Source organism: Drosophila eugracilis, unplaced genomic scaffold (assembly GCF_018153835.1).
Source record: "Drosophila eugracilis isolate 14026-0451.02 unplaced genomic scaffold, ASM1815383v1 contig_415, whole genome shotgun sequence".
NCBI lineage: Eukaryota > Metazoa > Arthropoda > Insecta > Diptera > Drosophilidae > Drosophila > Drosophila eugracilis.
The window spans coordinates 1,229,478-1,252,283 of NW_024573278.1; the positions used below are offsets into that span (position 1 = coordinate 1,229,478).

At 36.0% G+C, this 22,806-nt stretch overlaps 1 protein-coding gene across 8 annotated transcripts in view; it reads right to left on the reverse strand.

Moving 5' to 3' along the window:
- Positions 1 to 22,806, reverse strand: part of LOC108116856 (sex determination protein fruitless) — a 142,006-nt gene that overhangs the window by 32,035 nt on the left and 87,165 nt on the right. Inside the window, exon 1 of one of the 8 annotated variants that reach the window (XM_017228913.2) lies at positions 3,980 to 5,593. The exons of the other annotated variants lie outside the window; for them this stretch is intronic. The gene's annotated coding sequence lies outside the window, so the exon portion shown is untranslated. Of the gene's footprint in view, positions 1 to 3,979; positions 5,594 to 22,806 lie in introns of those variants that run through there. 8 annotated transcript variants of the gene reach the window in all.

Consider the following 22,806-nt stretch of genomic DNA (forward strand, 5'->3'; position numbering starts at 1 on the left):
AAACAGACAGAGAGGGGAGAGGAGATGGTGCTGCAGAGGACGTGGCGGACTGTTTTTTTTTTCGCTGACTGACCCAAATTCAACGAACACACTTAGAAATTGTCTATGAGAGAGCAGCGACAACAACTTGGATAGCACTAAGTACACGCAAACAACATGACAAAACAAACAGACCCGCGAAGGCGTATATATATCTGTATATATATATAAATCTATATACCTATGTGTGTGTGAGTGGGCCCACTTAAACCCTGCCAAAAGCAACCTCAGGCACATGAGCAAGAACCGACAATAAACACCAAGGCACCAGCAAAATAAACGAAACTTTTTGCCGGCTGACAAATCGCGCGCGCTTCTGCGTGGGCAGACCTTATAGACCGTAGAGAGAAGAAGCAGAAGCAGAAGCCCACCACCTTCCCGCTATCCTCTGGCCACGTCGATCGCGCCGACATGTGGCCCTAATTCATGCAAAAAAAAAAAAATGTGAAAAAAATCCCAAAAACAGCCAACAAATATTGGGCAACATGTGCGATTGACTTTGGGTCTGCGAAATTCCCAGGTGGATTCTACAGGAAAAGGAAATCTAAATTTTTTAATTGATTTTCAAATTCCTAGAATAAAGGTTAGTAATCTCTGTATTTGTTGTTTTTACCAGAAACAAAAGTATTTCATTTATTTATTGTTTTATATAATAAGAGTTGTAACTGTTTTTTTCCAAGAAAAAATAAATTTAAAATAAAATTCTGAAAAAGTCTATCTCGTAAATCGCTCTTCTAATGAAAATTGTCTAATAACTGCCAATATAAAACCAATTTCAAAAACAAAACTTTATTTATCTAAGAGTTCTAATATTAAACTTGACCAACAAAACACACCCCAAAAATAAGGGTTAAAAATAGATGAAGAGATCTCTTCTGCGAAACGCGCAAATTATAAATATGCAATCCATTGAAGCAAACAAAATAATTTATGTTTTTGTTTGCAAATACTTGGGAGGTATTCGCATTTGGCATGTCTTCCGATTCCTGAGGTGGGCCAAATATCCAATACTATATACGATAAACATACGTATAGCTACTACAAAGCTTTTATCCTATTTTTTTCTTAAATTTATTTATAAGTTGGCGCAAAATAGACCCCAAAAATAAACTAAGGGAGCAGCACGAAGAAGGCACGATTTTCCGAGGGAGCAAGATGATGATCTTTTACCCTCTGGGAGAGAACTCAAAAAAAAGGGGGTCCCTGGGTGTTTGGGCTTGTAGGCTGTGGGCTGTGGGCTGTGATATGTGTGTGCCAGATAGAGAAACCCATCTAATAGGGTGGACCAAGCTTCCCCCGTTTTAGCTGCGTCTTATACAATAACAGCTACTCGTATTTACACAGTTGTCCGAACAGAATGTTTTCACTGCCTCGCTCTTTCTGATATAAATACAAATCATTCACATAAAATAAAAAACTTCTACAATAAATAAATTGCATAAATACATAAATAAATAAATAACACACATTGCGAAAATGGTAACAATGCATCGCTTTTGTGCGTCGAAGCGTTCGCTTCTCGTTCTGTTTCGCCGCGCTGTTTATATATTTTTAAGACATTTGTTTAGACTTAAAATGTTTTTTTTTTTTATTTATGAAGTGGGAAATTTGTGATCTAATATAGGTTATTAAAGAAGGAAAAACCCGTCCTTCTTTTTTTGGTAATATAACTTATAATTTTAAGTTTCTTTCTAGTTTGTTGAAAAGGATTACAAAAATTTAAAAACTGGAAAGTCGAAAAGAAGGGATTGACCAAATAAATATTATTAATAAATTAAATACTACATGAATTATGAGTAATTTCTTCTAATATTAATTAAATGAAATCAAAAAATCCCATTAGGCCTAATATTAATTAAGAAATCGATTCTGGAAAATATTATTAAAATAATATTTAAAAAAGGAATAGAAAATTTAAGTTTCAGAATTTCTTTACTATTCAAGAACTTTTATTAAAAAACCTTAACGAGGCAATTAAATTGATTTTTTTTATTGCTGAACTATAAGAATAAAAACCCGAAATGCGATCATCTAGGGCTAGATCACCCCCACTGCCGGCTAGATAACCTTTCTTTGTGTGTCTTTTTTTTTTTTTAGCGCTAGCATTTCTTCTTCTTCTTACTTAGCATTGTATAGTATTCGCGTTCTGGGTGGGCTGTGAAGGGGGCGTGGTTCGTGCTCGTTTGCCTTTAATCTAAATTGGCACATAGTAATGAGTGAGAGTGTACGCGTGTGTGTGTGTGTGTCCGTGCGTGGCAGTGTGCGAATGTGATTGTGAGCATGAGCGATCGCCCATGTCTTCCATATAGAATATAGAATATATATATTTGTATATATATATAAATATATATGTATAGATAGATAGATGTGTGTACCTACATATCTCTCTCAATCTCTCTGCCTGCTTTTCGTGCACACCCTTAATTGTGTAAAATAAATTGGCGCTGCCAGCGAAGCTGTCGCTGCGCGTTTGACGTCAGCTCAAAGCTTTTTCTTTATTATTCTTAATTTTTTTTTGCCCAACTTTTTTTTGGTAGCATTTTTGTTGCTTCTGTTGTTGTTGTTGTTGCTATTATAATCGCGCACAGATTGTAAAAATTTAAATTTATAGATAATTTTCGCATGTTTTAGGTTTTTCTTCCGCCTGTCTGTGTGTGCTTGCCTTTTGTGTGTGTGTGTGTGTGTGAAAATTTTCGTGTATATTTTTAGAGATAACTTTTACGCATGACTTGATATGCTAAATTGAAAGGGTAAAGGGGTGCTGGCAGGGTAGTGTGATAGAACGGTAAATACCTTTGCTTTACATCACACACTCACGTACCCAGATAATAGATAGTCAGGGCAGATAAATCGCCCGGATTGCTGTTATGCCATGGGGTTTTTCTTTTTTCATTCATTCGCATACATAATGGATTCCACTCAATCGGATTGTGATGTAAGTGTGATCCCTGGGCTTGTTCTTCTTCTTTTATTCCTATTTGTCATGTCTGCCCATATATATTCTATATATGTGCTTTATTTTCTATAGATAAGAAACGTCAAAATCAAACTCTCGTTTTGGACTGTGTAGGACAGTTGAAGGTCCCTTAAAATACACACACCTCATAGGGGGTTTCTTTTTATTATTCTTTTTTTTTTTGGGTGGAAAACGAAGGGAAGCCAAACAGATGGAAAGTCCTTGAAAATCATATATCATATGTAAATAATTGATTTGATTTGTTTATTGGTTAAGTTTATTGTTTGCTAAGTTTATGTAATTTGTTTTTGAAAAAGGCAATTACGTGAGAAAAAGATATCTCAATATTTCTAATAGTAATTTCAACATTTATATCCACAAAATGAGTTTAATTCCGCCCTATAAATATCAAAATATATATCACCCTAAAGATATAGTAAATTTTCCCTCCATTAAGATGGTAAAAACCTTAGATATCGCTTGGTTTTTCAGCCACTCACCCTGATATTCTATACATTGGTTTTTTTTTTCAGATTACATAATACCAGCCGGATGATCTGGTGATGTCTTTTCTAATCGGGTTTTATATAGGTCTCTGGTATTCTCACTTTCATTAAAGCGTCACCTTAGCTTTTATCTAAGATCCTCTCAACAAGTTGTATTGCCATAAAAGTGACCCAAATAGTTGGAACTCGACAAGAGTTACTGGTGGTCGGGCAAAAAAAAAAAAAAAAGACGAAAGAAAAGGAATGCGAGTTGGAAATTCGCAGGAAAATAAAACCTTATCTACACTTGTGCTCGTACTATATGCAATATGCGATTATGGATGGTTCCATTGTATGGGTATTACTTAATGCGCACAACACTTGGCAAACTTTCGCTTTCGATTCTCAGTTCTCAGTTTGCGATTCTCAGTTCATTCTCCATTCACTTTCGCTGGCGTTGAGTCAGGTCGTATACTTAATGTCTGCTCGTCGTACTAACCTTTCCCAGAGTGATTCCAGCAGCCAAAAGTTAGTGTAATCCAATTTGATGTTTTTTTTTTATTATAATAGCCTTGTTGTTTTTTTAAGAGTTGGTACCAGAAGTACAGTTGGGTTCAGTTAATGGTGTATAATTTTCTTTTTTGCTCAGTCGCTGCCCAATATGTCAGACATAAAACTTTAAAATCCTATCAAGGCACCACATTTTCTTTCAATTCACTGATCAATTTTGATCTGTTTAGGGGTAATTTATATTAAGTATGTATATTTTTCAAGGCACTGATTTTAGCACTTAATTTTTAAAAATTTTCTTATTAAAAATTTTTAATTTTTTTTTTTTGCAGTTTTTCCGACTGCAAAAGCACTTTTGTTGCAATTATTGGTTGCTATTTTTTTAGGGCGTGTAGGCGGAACTGTGTTTTTGTATGTGTGTGTAGTTTTCTTGGGTGTGTGAATGTGTGTTAGAATCCGCGCAAACGCAACCCGTCCGTATCCGCCGCGTATCTGCCGCGCAACATCACAACAAAATTGTAACTAATGCGAGGTTCGCGAGAAAATAGGTTAAGAGTGCCGCGCGAAACGTGCGTCGGCGTCGGCGTTGGCATCGACAGCGCAGTCAGCAGAGCGATTTGTGAATTTTTTTTTTATTTGCTATATTTCTTCTTTTTTCTTTTCTTTTTTTTTATTTTTGTTGAGCGCACGCGAGCGCGCTGATCTCGGCGCGGCAATTTGCAAAAACAGAAGAAGCGAATAAACGCAGAAAAAGCAACGCGCAGCACCGTCCAACTAGAAAAAGGCGCAGTCAACAGCGGCAGAGACAGTGGCGGCAACAGAAGCAGCGACGTCGACGCGACCTACCAACCGACTGAAGCTCGCGAACCAAATTGCCAAAAACCTTGATACCGATCGCCGCTCACACAAACGCACAAGCACACACTCACACGAATTTGCACCGAAGAGCGAATATTTTTCGTTCCCTCTCTTTCGCCAAAAAAGAGAGGAAGGGGAGAAAAGCATAAAAAGCGCAAATTGTTTGCAAAGTTTTTAAAAAAGTCAAATAGGGAAACTGAGTCTTTAATAATAGTAAGGTTAATATATCGATAATATTGAATATTTTATGTTTAACATAAAAAGAGTCATTTTTAAATTTCAAAAATACTTTTGTTTTGAAACATTTTGTAATCTCATAACAAATTATTTCCTTTTTTAAAAGTTTTCTTTACAAAGCTTATAATAAAAAGTTTCAGAAACCAAAGGAACAATAAGGGAATTTCAAAGGCCCAAGAACCTAGCGACTGCGCAGCAGCAGCGACGTCGTCAGCGATCCCCCACTCGCCAACTATATTTCCCTCTCTTTCGCTCTCTTGCGCTTTTCGATGTTCTCTCTGTAAAAATGCGCTCGCCAAATTAGATTTTATGAGACAACAAAAAAATATCATGGTATGCACATAGCGTCATCGCCGTTACTGCTACTCCCCCGCCCCCTTCACCCAAAAACTTATGTATATTTTTATACACATGTTTATAAGTGTGTGTATGTTCGTAGGGGCGCAGCCCAAAAACAAAACAACAATAAAGAAGCTTGCAATTTTTTGGCCAATTTTTGGCTGGTGTGATTTTGTATGTGTGTGTGTTCGTCGGATTGTCGTTAGTCGTGTTTTTTTTTTTTTGCATGTTGTATATGCGCATGTGTGTGTGTATTTTTTGGTTGCTCGTATTTTTTCGGCAAATGTTGCTGTTTGAAGGTCAACTTTACGACCCATAAGCGCAAAAAATGTGTTTTTAATACCCTTGAAGAGGGCATTCGCGTTCAGATTATAGGATTGTAAATTTTAAGCACGTCATAGCATTGCGTATTTCTAGTATCTCAATCAGAAGTTAGTCAAATTTAAGCTTAGGTGTTGATTAGTTGTTTTGTTTTGAGAAAATATATTGCTTAACCGTGTTGTTTTTTATGCTTATATTGTTTTCATATGGTCATATCTATTGGGTTAATTGAAGTTGAAGATCTTGCAGAAGAACAAGTCTAAAAAATCTAAATACTATACTTTTTCTTATCCTTATACAGTAAACCTTTAATTTAACTTTAACCTTAAATTTAGTTTCTTTTATATCAATCCATTATTCTTTAATAGTTACTTTTGCCATCAAAAAAATCATAATTGCCCCAAAGGGTATTTTAATCTTCGGTTAAGCCTAACCGCAGGTTTTACTTGGCGTTAGTTGCGTCGCAGTCGCCGCTGTCTGTTGCCTTTGTTGTTGTTGCTTTATTTTTGGCACACTCGAGTGTCTGCGAGTCAGTGTTAGTGAGTTGTCTGTGTGGGTAACTTTACATGCGCGTGTAGGGCTCACTTTGCTGCTGCTTTTTTAACAGCCGACGCCGGCAGAGCTGCCTTGATCACTCACACATACACACACACACAGGCACTAAACGGAACACACGCACACAGGCGCACACTTGTTTGCCAGCCCAATTTGTTGTAGCTGTTAGTGAATTTAATACATAATACACACATGTGCGAAACATGTGTACGTTTGGCTGTGTGCAAATTTGATTGTTGCTCTTTTTTGTTGTTGTTTTATATAAATTTAGAATTTTTGCATTTTTTCATTGGGCATTTTTGATATACAACGAAAAACTTGCCCTTCTTTTCATTCTAATGCATGAATGTATTTGTACTTATATCTGATCCTGAGATCAGGCGGTTTTTAAAGTGAAAGTCACTTGATTCGAGAGGTTTATGAATGAACCGCAATCTGTCGAATAATTGTTTTTTTTTTATTTTGCCTGAGATAAGCGTTTTGATAATACGCTTGCGTGGGTTCGGACTCTAATCTCAAGGGCCTCCAACCGTTTTTTATCTCGATTTTAACTGGAATTTATCTGCCTTCTGGGTTCGCATTTTTTTTTTTGGGTATGATCTATGTTCTAAGCAAACAAAAACACACATTATGTAATCTCTTGTTCATTTTCCTGTTTGTACAACTAATTTGTAAGTCAAGCCCTTATGGGAGGGGGAAATGTTATGAAGCAACGAACTTAAATAAATTTGTAAGTTTTCTATTTGTTGTTAATTTAAAATTTTTTTTATAATATGCTTTGATTTAAAAAAAAAGTTAATAAAAACAAATTCTATAACTTTTAAAAAATGATTATAAAAGTCGTTTGCTAAGTAGTTTTTCATTTAAAAAATGTTTATCCTTGTTTCTTAATTTGTACAAAAATAATTCCTAAGATACACATGTAATTATTTTCTAAAATTATGTTTTTTGAAACTGTTTTTTTTTAAAGATTAGGTCACAGTTTTAAGAATATGGTTAGTTTTTCATGTTCTTGGGAAATCTAATGAGCTTTGTAATGACTTTTAAGCTAATTAGTCAAGTAATTTTGAAAAATAAGTTCTAAGAAATCTACAAATTATGAAAATAAATATTACATATTTATGAGATAAGAATTTTAAGAAGTTTTCTAAATATTCTTGATAATAATTAAAGTGAATACATTAATTTTATGTTATTTTTCAATTGACAAGAAATTACTCTTTCCTAATCCTTTAATACAATCCTTATTAGCAGTCTAAAGGCTAGTGTTAATATTGCCTTTCTTTTTATCATAAAATCCTTAGGAACTTCCCATTTACTATCGATTGAGTTTTTGAATTTTTAATTTAACACTAAAACCTGAACTTTAAACACTCGCTTGGGAATCTTTGAAGTGGTCTTATCACATTTTCTGACCCTTTGCCAGATCGATCGATCGTTTAATGTAAAAGAGGGCAAAGCTCGGCAATCAATCACTTTTGATTAGGCTCTATAAATACGCATTATTATCGATTTGCACACACACAAACACACATGGTAACTAACACGCATTCACTTCAATTACAAGTCACAGCATTTGTTGTCATCGTGACAACTTCACTTTTCAGCACGTTCCGAGAGATATACAAATGTATGTGTAAAGATCGGTGGGTAGGCGAGAGTTATATTATTACCGTAATAGCAGCGACAATTGAGTGCTAAAAAGTCCAATGATTAGGAGAAAAATTACAACCGCATGCCGCTTAGAAAAGAAATCAACTGAGCATTGCCGAGCAGAGCTTCGGCAGAGCGTTGGCAGCACTGCCACTGCGACGCTGGCAGCTCTGTTCGCATAATCAAGAAGAGAAGAAAAGAAAAGAGCGGCGAATTATTAAATAAATACACAGCCACACACACATATACATCCAGGCAAGTAAAAGTTATGCGAAATCGCAAAGGAGGAGAAAATAAAGAACGGTATTTGCGTCGCAGGCAATGCGGAAAAGAGAGGGCGAAAGAGCAGGAAAGAGAAGGAATCAAATTTTATGAGATCTTCTCTCTTTTGAAAAGCTTTATCAAGGGAATGATCTAGAACAGGGTGGCGGCAGGAAGAGGTGGTAGCAAAAGTAGGACACAGGGCAAAGGCTGAAAAAAAGAGACAGAAATACAAAGAGATTATTTTTTAAATTTTAACATGTGCCAAAAATTAGAAATGTTATGAGGGCATATGAACTTGGGAAATTAGGACTATAAATTTCATAACAAATACTGAAAATACTGAAAATGTAATATAAAAATCGAAAACTTAGAAAGGCTAACAAAATACCATATGTTCAAAAAAAGTATTTGAGAATTATAATCAAGCGAAACACGCGATTTTCAACCGCCTCAATCCGAAACCTTCCAACTCGGGGCGTGACTACTATAAATTAGCGACCATTAAATATGAGTCCCACAAACGGCAAAAATCCCCTTAAAAGGCAGTTAGACAGATCAGCTGGCGATCTAAACAGAATCCGAGTTAAATGTGAGCTGAGTTTAGGATCGGTCGAGTCGAGTCGAGTAAGTATCGTTTGGCATCGAACCAGTAGCCCGGCACTTGCAGTTCAAATTGCAATCCGCATTTGCAGTTGATGCCTTTTTGAGGGTGGCGCAGCCGCCTTGACACACTCGCCTGAAATGTAACCTGTGCCGCATGCGCAAAGCCAAAAAGTGCAAAAAATAAAAAATGTTTAGTTAAGCTTTTTGTCAAGCAAACCTTCTGGCGTCCATAAACGGCAATTCTCTTGTTAGTTTACAACATCAAAAACAATAGCAAAAAAACTAACAGCCATAGTTAAGACAATGCGAAACAGCAGAAAACCATATTTTGAGCGTGAGAAACGGTTATGGCCCGAACATATAGCATATATACTAGTATATATATCGCTGCTGATAGCCGATCCAAAGTTCGCATTTGGCCCAAAAAGAGGCGCGTGGGTGGCGCTGTAATGGAATATCGGAATATCAGCCCGTCCGTTGATGGTTGGAAAAACAGGCAAAAATAAAAGCATAAAAAATGCGTCCAACACTCACGTACTTTGGCCCAGAGATTATAGCCAGATGTGAGAAAAAATTCACTCGATCTGCACGAAGAGGTAAATACAATAAATCGCGGCACGCTGGATAAGAAAAAATAACTGCAATATTGTGTAAAAAGTATTTAATCGGAAATAATTATGCATAAAAAGCGACAATAAATTAAAGTAGGCACTGAAAGATAAATTTAAGTTTTAGATACTTTTTTTAGGAAGTGTATTACACCTTTGGTACTTTAAATCAAATATTTAAAAATAAATCAAAAATATTGAAAAACACACTAAAAATTTAACTACTATCCTAAATATATTTCCAGTTTAAGGAAAGCAGCTTAGATTCGATTAAACAAATCTTTAAAAATAACTGAAAATCCTTTTAGAACTGATATTTACCTACTTTATTTAGCTCTCAATAAGAAGAACTATTTTAAATTTTAGAAATAAAATATATATCACTTTAAATACTTTAAATAAAATATAAAAATTCCAATATAAATAATAATTATAAATAATTGTTTTCTATTTATCAGAAATTGCTGTATGTATTTCCGGTTATTAAATTAATTTCTTAGTGCCCGGGGGAGTCAGTTAAGCTCGATATTATTTACATGGCTGAATGGGTTCTGGCCAAACTTGGCCGCTGAAAATTTGGCATGTTTACACAACAAATTTGTACAAATCAGGCAACGGGTTAGAGGAATGGCCAAAAACAAGTGATAGATTGTAAGCGTAGAACGAACGAACAAGCGAAATCAAATCAAATGAAATCAAATTAGCGCCTCGCTAATAAGCCAAACAAAATGGTCTCACTCAATGGAATTTCTAATTAACTGACAACATATTTATTTATTGTCAAATATTCATTCCGACCATTTCATTTGGCCATGTAACAAAACATACTAAACATACGACACACACACACACAGCCATGGACAACGATGGAAAACCATTTCCATACAATCAATGCCTAAACACAATAAATGTTTAATTTCTGGTCGTGAGCATGAATTTCCACATTCGTATGGTAAATAAACTTTTGGCTGCCAGCGTATTACATTCATCAATGGGAAATTGAAAATTTTGGTAGGGTCAATGTAAGGTAAACATTCGTGGAAATTGCAAACGGCAATTGTTTTCCAAAAAGTGAGCAACGCGAAAACAGTTAAGGGTGGAAATCCACTCTAAATTCAGGTATTTAAAAGGTTATATAATTTGAGGTTTTATGGCTTAAAAATTGTATCTAAAATTTAAGCGGAAACCAAATGAAAAAAGTGACAAAAATTTCAGTCTGTTCAGAGCTCCAGTGAGGCTTGGCTTTTGTCTTGGGACTTCAGGTGAAAAAAATTTGTCGAGCAATTAAATAAATTCAGGACATTTCTATTTCTAACTAAAAAATATATTTACATATTCGCACAAACGAGTTTATGTGAAAAACTATTTTGATATGGGCCGGCATTATTTTTATTTGAATAAAATCAACAAGAACATTTTTGGTGGGCGGCTTGTAGGAAAAAAATAAATATCAGAAAATGTCTGTCCATTCTGTCCCCCGACGATGAAGCTTTGAAAAATGTTTTTACAACATTTGTACCTACATGAGAACACAAGTACTTATATATATAAATGTTATATATATATACTATATATATTTATGTACTATATGTTTTTGCTGGCACTTTGCATTGCATATTTTAAGGCGAATTGGGGTTGGTGATGCCAGGGAATTCCCCTCGAGGCAAAAGCAATAAATAAAGGACAAAAAACACTCAACAGACACTCCACACACACACACACACACACGCAAATACATCTGCTTGTTTAATTTAATTTTTAATGCCCACAAAATATGCATAAAATATTAAGCGTGCGGTTTTTGTTAAAGTTCTTTCATTTTTTACTCCAACGAACGGCGTTCCTTCTTTTCGTTTCTTTTATTTTTTTCTTTGTTTTTGGCATTGGGAAATTTGCATTTTCCGTACCGCTTTGCGGAGGCCAATGGATTGGCTCTCCGTCCGGAAACCGAGCACAAATACAAATACAAATGGAGCAGAACAGGCCAGCCCGGTCCAGACCAGAATCCAATAACCCGTGTGTTGTGGCAATGTGAAAATGCGAAAATGTGAAAATGTGCAATGTGCAATGTGCAATGTGCACATTAAAATCAATTAAATGACAAATTGAATTTCGGCAAAAAATGGCGGGCCATAAAAATTACATGTCCTTCTGCCGGGAATTGCAATCAACGCGTCATCAGCCAGCAGCACGAATGTCAATTTAATAACTCCGAAAAAAAAAACAATGACCCAGGCTTCACTGTACGGTACGCTACGCTATGGTATGACACTATCCTACAGCACTGCCCTGGCAAATTAACACAACAATGTTGGCTCATTAACAGCCCAATCCCGATAGCCAACGCCCACCTCGAGTTGTTGGCCATGGCCAACACAAGCCCATCTTTCCCTTTACAACTTCACAAAAGTTGGGCAAATAATTAAAAAACAATGCGTGAAATGGACATGGAACGGAGACAATCCTCTGACAGATCAAAGCGCAGCTTTCAAGATGACAAGACACTGAAGGAAATGTCTTTCTATTTTAAAAGGAGAAAACTATTTTTATTAAACAAAAATTCTTAAAAATCCACCATGTTATGCTCTTTTGACATAGTTTCGATTTTAGTTCTGTTTTTAGTAATTTTGATAGTAAAAACAAGATTGTGGATAATATAAATCAAGAAAAAGTATTAAACATGATTTAAGAAAATATTTTAACAGAACTATCCTTATAGGCAGTTATTGTACTAAGGATTCCCAACCTTTAAAAAGAAATACTTAAGAAAACGATGGATTATTAAAATTTAAATCATATAGTATTTTTCTAGATTTTCTATATATAATATAAATCAATTTTTATATACTCAGTACTTATATCTATAAATGTTTTAAGGATTCTATTAACAGGCTTTTCGTACTTTGTAAAAACATATTTTGTAAAATTATGTTTATTAATTATAATAATTGTAGGATATTTCTTAAAAATTATAATTTTACTTAAAAGTAATTATTAATGCAAATAAGTCATAAAGAATCATTAAAAAATTCTTAAAACCATAAAAATTAGTTACAAAAACTTCAATCCAAGTTAATGCATTTCATTTTCTTCTTAAAAATGTAATGCAATGTGTTTTTTTTTCACTGCAACAAACTTCGCAGAATCAGAACAGCGCAAATTATGGCGTAATTAAAAGTCGGTAGGAGGTCTTCAGCTGCCCTACCCCTCCCCCTTGCCTCTCCTACCATCAATTCAATCTCCACTCTTTTCACCGCAGGAGGCAATCGTCGGCTTGCTGTAAATCCCTGTAACCAACAACAGGCTGAAATAAAAGGATGGCAGACACTATGGCAAACAGTTGCCGATTCAGTTCCGGAATATCAGAATATCGGAATACGGATACGGACGAAGTCAAGTGACGCAGGCGGTCCAGTTCGGTCATTAAAAATGCTCCACAATTGCCGGAGAAATAAACGTTGACGGCGCTGTTGCAGCGCAGCTGGCTGCGACTGTGGCTGCGAACGAAAATTGACTTTAATTCCATTGCATTTAATTGTCAGCACAAGAGATTTTCAATTGCGCCCCGCCATGGAAATCGTTTATTATTTATGGTTTTTCATACCCCCATCGGAAAACACACCCACACACACATTCATCTCTGCTGAGCATTATCGAAAATTTGTCAAAGTTATGGCCAGTAATTGACTTTAATGGCTTTTCAATTTGCCCATACCCACAAATTGAATATATATTTATAAAAATAAAAAGACAACAACAACAATAAATGCACATCAAAGCATTAAAATATTGTAATAAATAAAGAACGAAATTGAAAAGCAATAAATAAGTGTAATAAAATATCCGGTAAAAAAAATATTTACTGGGATCTAAAGTTTTTCAGGTGAAAGTTAAAGTATTTCCATGGAAAACTATATAAAATTAAACAAATTCCATAATTAATTTCAAGCATAAACATATTACATTATTTTCTAAAAATTATGGTAATTGAGCTACCAAATTACCAGCATTTAAATAATACATCATCTTTTTGTGGCCCCATAAATAAATGTTAACAAAATCGTTTTTAGTTATGGCAGCTAAAATAAGCACAGACGCAAAAATATGCTTTTATGACCTATGCCATGAATTAAATTATCAAAAAAAAAAAAAAAAAGTGTAATTACCGACCATTAATAAATGCAATCTCGATGGCAATGCTCGGATGTAATCATGCTGTGTAAGTTTTATTTATTGTTGGCCAGTTAAAGCCATAAATCCAATGGTGCACCTCACTCTCGACGGAAAGGGAAGTGGAAAATAAAGCTTTGGCTTTGTGAAGGATATGGCAAGACGGAAATTTACATTACTATGAAGCCAGCTGCTTTTTGGGTGATGCATAAATTTTTCCAAGAGGAAGGGGGGCAGGCTCTTAACCCCCCGTCAAAGCGACGCCGCAGTGAACTTCCGCTTTGCAGCCAAGGTTGCATTTTGGCCAACTGGCGGGCCAAAGTCAGACATTGTTGTCTTTTTCTTTTAGCTAAAAGTTTCACTTGGGACAGGGATAGGTTTGGAGGGAAGTCGCAGCATTTGGCAGAGTGCGATTTGTAAATGCAAAAGGCATTTAGATAGTGAGTTACGAAAGTGTAAGAGAGGTAAAGGGTCAGTAAAGGGTTATACATAAATTAAATGGAAAATAAAATAAAGATAAAAGGGTTCAGTAACAACCCTTTAAAATTTATCTTAAATTATTTTCTAGCTTGTGATTTACTTAAAAAAAAACAATATCGATCCGCACTGTGTTCATACCCTGGAATATATTTAAAAGATACATACATATATACAACAACAGTTACCATATCAGCTTGAGATGGGCGCGTCTAAGCCGCGATCTATTCGCCCCAAAATGCACTGAACTGTGAAATTAAACTACGCAAAAATGTACAACTTTTTCCCCAAACCTTTTTTTCTGTTTTTCTTTTTTTTTTTTTGCATTTTCTACTATTTGCTGAGAAAACAAAAGGCTGATGATTTCAGAGTGAAATTGTTACGTGTCGAGAGGTGGGTGGCTTATATAACCTAACTGGTTTTTAGGGCCACAGCACTCAGGTAGGACCAATAAAAACACACAACTATTAATATTTGCTCAATCAGGCAAATTGCCTTTAATCTGATTCATCGACGATGCCCGCATCTGATCATTCGAAAGCGATTTGGGGAAAAAAGGAAAACGAAACCTCGAAGGCAGGGGCAAAGGCAATAATGCTATAAATTAAATTGCTCGCTGCGCTCTCATTTTCCATTAAGCGGGTACAGTGGGATAATGCTAAGCAATTTGGAGGTTTTTAAGATTATAAAGTTAATGCAAAGAAGAAGTTTCTAAGTGGTTGATTGATAGGTATTTTAAGGGATTTTACGAGATTAATCTTTAGATATTTTCTAGTATTTAACCCTAATAAATGTTTTTTCTCTAATCAATATGTATTTGTCAATCAAAGCCCGAAAAATGAATTGTTTTTATCCATGCTTAAAGTTAAAACAATATTTTTCCCATTATCAATTACAAAGTAAAAGCCTATTTAACTACCTTATAATTTCCTGAATTCCTTCTTCTAATACCGAATACTTATCTCATTTTGAAACCACCATGCAGCCCATAATCACTATCAAATGACGGCGTTACCTTGACCCCGAGAACGCCAAGCGAAAAGTGAACGAAAAACGTACAAGGAGGAAAGGCAAAAGAAACTGAATGAGTGCGAAAACGGGAATGACGGATTGAATGGCTGAATGATTGACTGTCTGATGGACAAACTGACTGAGTGAGTGAGTAAATGGTGGGTGGCTGATGGAAAGAAGCGACTGCAAATGAGCAAAACGTGAGTCAGTCGGGCCCATGACGATGATGATGATGATGATGATGATGATGGTAATACGGCAACAATAACAATGGAAACAACAACAATGCCGACGACCTTCAGGAGGTTGAGGGGTTGGAAGAGCATTGTGGGAGTAGGTGTTGATGGTCGCAGGCGGAGGTGAGGAAGTAAATCTGTCTGCTTTGACAGACAGCTTCGATGCAAAAGGGGCACGGCTTCAAGCTGCGGCAATTGCATTGTTATGTCTGTCTGCCACCATCTCTTTCGCGCTACTACTTCTCGCTCTTTCGTTCATCCCAATTATTCCCAACTCTTTCACTCTTTTGGGGCAGGATGTGTTGGCCCTGAAAAACGGAGCCTAACCAGCATTGTTTGCTGGCTTTTGCTCTTCCGACACGTTTTCCTCAGCGTCGGAAAAAAACAGAAACAAATCTCAGACTTGTTGCACCCAATTAAGCTGCTTTCAGTGGTGCACAGAGAGTTATAAAATGTTCTTGCAACAAAAATAAAAATGTATTTATATTTTATAAAATTTCAAAACATTCTACTGTCTCTAAATTGAGTAAAAATTATATTTGATTTTTTTCTTATTTTTTTTCAAGTGCAGGAAAGAAGGTTGAAAAAAATGGGTTACTGAAGGAGCAGACAGAGTTTTTGCCCCTTGAAATTTAGCTGGTTTACTCGACTTTCGGGTTTTGTTTACTCGCTCAGGATCTCAGCACTTCACACCGTATTTTGTGGCTCTTGTTCCTTGTTGCACTTTATGAATGATGCGCAGCACGTGCCACAAGCAGCATAAACAGCAGCAATAACACCAACAACAACTACATCAATTTCAGTTTACGCTACAATTTGCAGCTTAATTATTTTGATTTCGTATCTTGGCTTTCGTTTTGGCCTTTTTTGTGTGTCTAATTTTGCCTTTGATTGCCACTTTTACACGGCTCATTGGCGGACACGTGTCGAAAATGGTTTAACGCCGCCCTAACTCTGACCTCAAAATATTGGCAAATCGTTATAGCCACATTCGCAAAAAAATTTTATATTGTAGTTAGCGTGTTTGATCTAGAAATTTTACGATTGCTTTATTTGGACAGCTGAATATTTGAGTAATCAAATATTGGTTATAATTGTTGTGAAAAGAAGGTTGAATATTGACGATTAAATAGCTTGACATGCTAAAGAAATACGTTAAAAATGATTCTAAAGTTTGTAAATTAAATATAAAAAATATAAAAATATGTAAATCTATATATAATTTGTATATATCTTGTGTCTAAAAATAAATCAAATAAATGGGCTATTATTTTTTATTTTTATAGTCATTAGTAAAATCAGATTTAAGCTTTTAGTTTATAACAAATAATCATAATTTTCATGGGACTAAAAATAGGTTGGCAATTAGTATTTCGGCTTAAAAATCAAATTCCAAAGTTAGAAAGTAAAGTAACCAAATTTCATCTACAGGATAGTTAACTTAAGTTTTCCAGGAATGAAATATGGCTGCAGCTAATCGATAAGATTTATGGTCTCAGAATTGCAGTTTTCATTTATCATCTTGCTGTAATTTCTTAGCCAATTGCAGTTCATCTTTCATTCTGTAATTTGCTCCCGTCAGTAATAAGCGTTTAATTTACAATCAATTGCGCTTCCTTTTTTATAGTCTATACTATTTTTTTTGCCTTTGTTAACCCTAAGTGACCACAGACAATAACAATGGCAAAAAGCGCAACTGCTGGCTCATTACTTAAGCTGGATATTAATGCCCAGTCATATGGCCATTAGCCCATTAGCGGACACCCCATCTTAACGCTCGGCCAATTACACATAAATTAACCGCGGCTTACTGCTAACAGCTAACTGCTAACTGGCAAGTGCAGATATAAGATATATCTTATATATATAAACCGTTAAGTGTCTTCACAGACGAGGGAGGTTGGTTAGGGTTCTGAAATGGCATCTCTGAGATATGGTAACGTTGATTATACGTTCAATCGAGATGGAAGTGTGCGCCAACAGACGTCTAAAAAATAATAATAATCATAATAATGAGCAGAAGGTAGAACAGGAGGAAAAAAAAATTAAGTACATAAACTATAAGCCAAGACAGCCAAGTGCAGCCGAGTTAAGTCATGAAAAATCCACAGCCATAAAGTAAGCAAAGCCCTTCCTCTCTTTTTCACCTTTCCTGTTGACTTGGTTAACTCCTGGCTACCACTCACTTAAAATACTCTTACAAAAATGTATAAAAAGGTTGATGAAATTTTAAATTAAGATTAGGATTTTGAGTTTTGGTGAAATAGGATATACCAGGAAAAAATCTTTACATAAAAATGTTTTGTAATAATTTTGAATTATTATGTTAACATAAAAAGGATAGGATCCTATAGGATTTTCCGGGTTAAACTATTAGATTTAAAAATATATTGTAAGAGTATCTAAGGCTGGTCTCCTAGAATCCTTTTCCATTTTATTGATGGATTAGCCAGGCAGGTTTTTCTGCCTTTTGCTGGCTGGAAAATAAATATATATGTTGGCTTGTGTTAGCCTTGTGCCCTGCCCCAATCCCTGCCCCTATCCCCTCCTCCAACTCCTAACGTTGCATGTGCAGTTCTATATTTTTTTTGCTCGCTTTTGTTCTTTGCATTTCTTCCTTCTGTTTAGAGATTTTTCCGCTTTACCCTCTGATATTTTTCTTTATGTGTGTTTTTTTTTATTTTTTATTTATGTATGTATTATTTTTTTTCGGTCAGCTAGGGAAGTTGGTCGATGTTGTTGTTCTTGCATTTGTTTTTGGCTTTTTGCAACTGCAACTGGCGACTGGCAACCAGCAAGCAGCAACTGGCAACTTGCAACTGCAACCGCTTTTGACCCGCGAAGCGTGTCGTGGCGCCAGCGATTATGTTTGTTTATATGCTTGCTTTGGTTGCTGTTGTTTCCGATGTTGTTGTTGCCTTTGTTTTTGGATCGCTGCTTACTGTTTTTTTTTTCTTCTTCTATGTTATTTTTTAAGTTGCCACTGCTGTTGTTATTATTATTGTTATTGTTGTATTTGTTGTTGTTGTTTTTGGCACGCTGCAACGGTTTTGATGGCGCGCATTACTTCAGCACCGTTAAAAATATTTACAAGCCGCGTTAATTCTTAAAGCGTGGCCTTAATTTGATTAGTTTGGTTTTGCTTGGGTAAGCTCGCCAAGCTCCAGACGCTGTCCAGTTGGCTGCCTTAAAGGGTTCCAATGAGCCACTGACTTTGTTTAATTAATTGTTTATTAACACGTTTATGGAGAGAGGGAGTAACGAAATGAGTTAAGGAACTGTGCACTAAACAGTTATCTTCATAATTATACCCGTTAATCGAAGAGGTAAGGGGTATATTGAACTAGTTGAAATTTATTTAAGAATAAAATAAGATATTAAATTCATTTTAAATTTTCAAGGAAACGAAAAAACTATTACATTTACTTATTGTTTTTATCTTTATTTACTTTTTTTGAAAACACGATGTGGCTTAATATACCCTTTACTTTAAAATGATTTGAAATGGGTTGACAAAGGAGAGAGGACAAACAGGAGAGACCAGAAGCAAAAATAAAGAACTTTGTAAATCCGTTATCTTCTCTCACAGGTCTTCTCTCTCTGGTTTTACAGTTGTCATTCTTAAGCAGTTGCATCCTGACATTCATTGATTGTTTTTGATTTAAAAAGTCTTGAAAATATGTATTGCTTTACTAGTGAAATAATTTAATTTCTAAGCGAACATGAAGAGGGTTATTTCTTATGCGAAAGTGCGGGACAAGTGACCTCGTCTACACATACTTACAAACATATTATATCCACATGTATATGTATGTAAAGTTGTATGAAAGTATGCATAGGCAAATAAAGAGATAAAGAAGAGTTGAAAAATTGAGAGGGGTAAATAAGAGATAAGATCTTTGGAACAGCTGTTTTTGCCATAATCCTCTCTTTTGTGCCTCCAACTTAAAAATCTTTTCCAGTTTTGAAATGAGCTATTAAAAAGTGATTTTTAATCATACCAAAAATAAAAGTAAAAGCTAACATTAAGACTTTTGCATTTCCTTTAAAGTTAAAGTTGGGTCCCAGAAAAGAAATACAAATTACAATGGAGATATTATAAACTCTTTTTGTAAACTTACAAAAAAATTAAAAAAAGTGCTGTTAACTTGGCATGATAATAATCCCGATCGTGAGATGCTGCTACTGCCTTTGCGTTAGTGGCATTCAAATTTATTCCCAGAAGCCTGCGCCGAAAAGCATTCAAATAAATCAACGATTATCGCTCACGCAAATCTCGGATTTTGGCTATCGGCTATTGGTTATCGAGTCTCGACCATCGACCGTCGATGGCCAAAAGACGAGCTTGCTCACACCTAGAATAAACGAAAAAAAATGGAGAATAGGGTAAGGCCATCGCCATTCCGAGCACATATGGCCAAAATGGCCGCGGCATATTTGGCCACGTTGCACATTCGGCTGGCTGGCTGGCTGTCTTGGCCCAAAGTTAAAAGTCAAATGTGAGCTTGAATTACCAGTAACAGCGGCTAGAGAGAAAATGAGAATTCTCGGGGATTTATGAGAGGCATGCAAAAAAACAGCTAACGAAAAAAAAAAACCGGCCCAAAACGTTGTCTAAGACTAGCCTAGGGCGACGTCTAACCAAATACGAGTAAGACTGGCAAGTCAAGTGGCGTGCAATGGATTTTTCCTTTTGCTCAGCAAATGCAGTTTTGGCCAAATATGGTGATCGCATGCTGCGAGCCCAAAAGTGGCCACAGTCAAACGACACAGATACGAGAACTTTGGCTTAGACAGCGACTCTTCGCAACCCTCTCCCCTTCGCCCATTCTTTCCTTCCCCCTTTTTTGGACACCGGCTTAAAGCCAGACTTAAACCTGGCTAAATGCCGACACCGCCACCGCCGCCGCCGCCACTTTGGCCAATTTTTGCACTTGCGCAAAAGGTCTCAAGACAGGTTACGCGCCTGCGGCGATTTAACCGTTTTCAGGCATCCAGCAGCAGGCCCACAAAAATTGGCCAGAAAGGTTAGATACTGGTCAAGTCGAAGAGAAAATGCCCTTGGAGGAGATTTACTTGAATTTCTGAGATATGTACTGATATCTAAGATAGGTAAACATTTGTTTATCTTAGCATGAGAATGGGATTTTAATTTCACTCTTCAAAAAAACGGAATAAAAGTATTAAAAAATTACTACAAATTTTAAGTTTACACTACTTCGCATCAAATATTTCAGAAAATCAGAAAACTTTTTAAGGATTAAGTAGATTTTGCTTTATTCCACTGATGCTAATACTTTAAATCTTCTTTAAAACAAAACATTACCCACTCAAATGCACGAAGCTAAATAAAATACCCTAACAATTAATTAAAATTAATGTCTAATCATTAAAGAATGCCTTCTCTTCCATTAACAATGGATAAAACCCTCTGAAAAATCCAGCGGAATCTACCATGTTAAAGTGGGCAAAAAGAAAAGAAAAAGGGTTGAGGGGAAATCTCTAGTGGTCACGCCAACGCCAATGCCAGAAAATCTCAGAAGGGAAGACAAGAGTTTGCTGAAAAATATGCAAAGGGTCAGGCGGCATCGGCTTACATTTGGCATCCATTAGAAAGCAATCCGTCAGTGTGGTTTTGGGCTAACAAGATAGCTGCTGTGGTCAGTGTTCGTTTCTGTTTTTTTTTGGTTTTGTTTTTCTTTGCTTGTTGCAACTGCCGTTTGTGGCACACCCACGCGATTCTTGCTGTTGTTGTTGTTGTTGGATAGGAGAAGCCGAAGAGCAATGGCTAAACAGTTAAGGTAAAACCGGTCGGCAAATGTTCTCCTTGACTTCATTACGAATCACGAACCAGGGCCCAACCTCCGACCACCAAGAACAATGCCAAAAAGGAGCCACAGTCGCAATTTGACCCAAAAGCAACGCCAACGCAAAAGGTTTATTACATAAAGAGAAAAAAGGAGGTGATATTTGCCACATAAGTTATAGTAAAGGTAAAGCAACATAAAATATTTATAGAATATTGTAATATTGCAAAATTTTTATATTTATATTTATTGGTCTCAGTTTTTGTAAAGGAAAACTTAACTCTCTTTGGAGTTCTTAACTCTTTTGTGACAGCTTAAGGATCTTTTTCTTAGTGCATTTATATTTTTAGGCAGGTAGCTTTTGGCGACACAATTATGATGAGTAATGTTTGTGGCCAAGGAGCAACTTCGCTGCCGATAGCGATCGCTGAGGGATCCGTATTTGTATCTGAATCCGACAGATGCAAACAACCTACGCCAAAGATACGCCAAAACATAATCCAGACGCTTTTTTCGGCCCCGCTGACATCATGCAGATTTGCATAGATTTTGTTTTGGCCACTCCATCTCCATGTTAGAGCCATGTCTTGTTTCGGTTTTTGTTTATTTGTTTAATTAATTTGTAGCCGCTGCCTGTCGCTTTATAGCTGCCCACGTAGCCGCATTCGCTGCAGTTGCATTTGCAGCGTATTTACAAAATGAAGTCATAAAAGAATGGCAGCCATAAACCGAAATGCGGACGCAGTGCGTATTAAAAGTTGCGCATACGCCGCGTTCTCCCATCACCAGAAAGCAAAAATCCAAATAAAAAAAAAAAAAGAGAACAAAATGCAAAGAGGAGACAACGGCGTGTGCCACCTCCGCGCTTTTGGCTTAAACGAAAATTTATCTGCGCGCATTAAACTTTATTGCATTCAAAATTACAGCAATTATTTGACCAACAATTATGGCAGACGCTCTTGTTCTTCTGCTTCTTTTTTTTTTTTTTTTTGCTGTTTTTGTTGCCTCTTTTGGGCGTGTCCAAGTGGGGCAAGCACTTTATTATGCGTTTTTTACGACACTTTGGGTTAAGCGCTCTCCAGTTTCCGCTACCCGTTTTTGTTTTTTAACTTTTTGTATTTTGTTTGCCCTTCAGCTGTTGCGCTTTTTCCCCCGTGGCCAATTCCTTCTTTTTTCCCACTCAAGCTGCGCATTCTCCTTTTTTTTTTTTTCCGGTTTGTGGTCAGTGTACAGGAGGGCGTGAAAGTGGAATGCAATCCGACCAAGGAAAAAAGAGCAACAAAATGGGGAAATCCTTGACCACGGGAATTCCGCGTTGAAAGAGTTTTTCCGCTTGGGCTTTGCTTGAATGTTTACACCCTTGCAATTAAATTCAATTTGCATGATCATTTAGAAGGGATTGTGTTTAAGGGTAGCTTATTTAAAGTGGATTTCAATTAATTAAATGTTTAAAATGGGAATTTAATCTTGTTCAAAATTGTATTTTTACTTTATGTAAGCTTCTTGAGGATTTTTAGGGTGAAAAGTTCGATCAACAGATTTCAATTTTATAACTTATTAAGAATATGAGTTGGAAATTCATTTATTTTCTAGAAAAAGCTTGTGTAATGGATTAATATTTAAGAATACCAACTATAATTGGCAATAAAAGTATAATTTTTTATAACTTTCTCGTTA